Raw genomic sequence first — 1,553 nt, forward strand, 5'->3', positions numbered from 1 at the left:
ACACACACACACACACACAATCTATGTAGATGGTTCTTGTTACCTGCTCCAGTACGGGCATGCGCTGAGACAAATAAGGCCTATGCTTGCATTCACACAAACACACTTACAAATACGCACAAACCCACACACACTAACAAACACTAGCACACATGTGAGAGAGATCACCATTACTCCGTTAGTAGAAAGGCTCACTGTCCAACAATTATCGCACAATGTCAACTGAGAGACAAAACAAGACTTAAATGACAAAAGAGCGTGATACAAATACAACTGTACAATGATATTTTATTTGTAAACGTTGCCCTTTGAACGCCGTGTGTCGGTACGCCTCCGAGAAGAGCTTGTCTTTTCTTGTTTCAAATACACAAGACCAAAACGAACCACTCCCACTTCCCAAAGTAAAACCAAGTCGAGCTGTGAGTTAACCTGAAAACAACCAACTTTGAGTCTCGCGCGCTCATAACTTGTGTAGTTGCGAGTGTTCATAACTTGTGTAGTTGCGAGTGTTCATAACTTGTGTAGTTGCGAGCGCTCATAAAGTGTTCATAACTTGTGTAGTTGCGAGTGCTGTGTTAAAGTATTTACCAAACTATAGTGCGGTCAAAAATTCGTGGTGCAAATTATCCTCTTTAACGGATGAATTAATGTCATCCATACTTTGCACAGCAGTTTGTATCAATGTGTCTTAACTTAATCACATTTTTCCCACAACAATTGATACTAGATTTTTTTTTAAAGAACGTTTCTTCATAAATTTATATGAAATACTATAAATCTCCGTGACGCGGAAAATGGAATTGTTCACAGCACTTCCCGCTTCTCACACACATTTTGTATACACATATATAGCCTACGTCACAGCTCATCAATGACCCTTTTCAATGGCAAAACCTGTCACAAGAAATTAATTTTACTGTGAACACATTTTCTGCACTGAAGTTTCCAAAATATTCGTTCAATAAAGATTGTGTCACGATTTTTAAAATGACAGACTTGCGTGTAATAGAGATGTATTGTCCCAGCCGGAAACCACCTACTGGTACTTTTTAATTAATAGGCCTATTTGTTAAGGAATTTTCTAGAATAGAGCTAACAGGTGTTTACAAAAATATTGATATATGTTATACAAATTGACAAAAGTCTTTGTGCAAAATCTGCAGAGTTTATGTTCGATAGTTGAGGAGATATTTGACAATTAGTTGCGCAACACATTTTGACTGCACTATTTATAAACAAGACTCGGAGTCTATGTAAAAATCGTCCCCTGTAACGACAACGCTTCTTCCGTTCTTGTTGCTCAAGTCGTAATTTATTCCCCTTCGTCACACGGGCTATGTGTGGAAGCATTGCGTTATGAACAGACCATGCTGTTGACAACACGTCATTGTGATTCATTATTTGTGCAAGACTAATTACCCACGCTTATCTTTTGAGGTAGTGGAGGAACAACTGAGAGTTGGCACAGATTCTACTGCTCTTTTATATTATGTGGTGTTTGTTGTGTGTGTGTGTGTGTGTGTGTGTGTGTGTGTGTGTGTGTGTGTGTGTGT

The sequence above is a fragment of the Aplysia californica genome, unplaced genomic scaffold (genome assembly GCF_000002075.1).
Source record: "Aplysia californica isolate F4 #8 unplaced genomic scaffold, AplCal3.0 scaffold00680, whole genome shotgun sequence".
Classification (NCBI taxonomy): Eukaryota; Metazoa; Mollusca; class Gastropoda; order Aplysiida; family Aplysiidae; genus Aplysia; species Aplysia californica.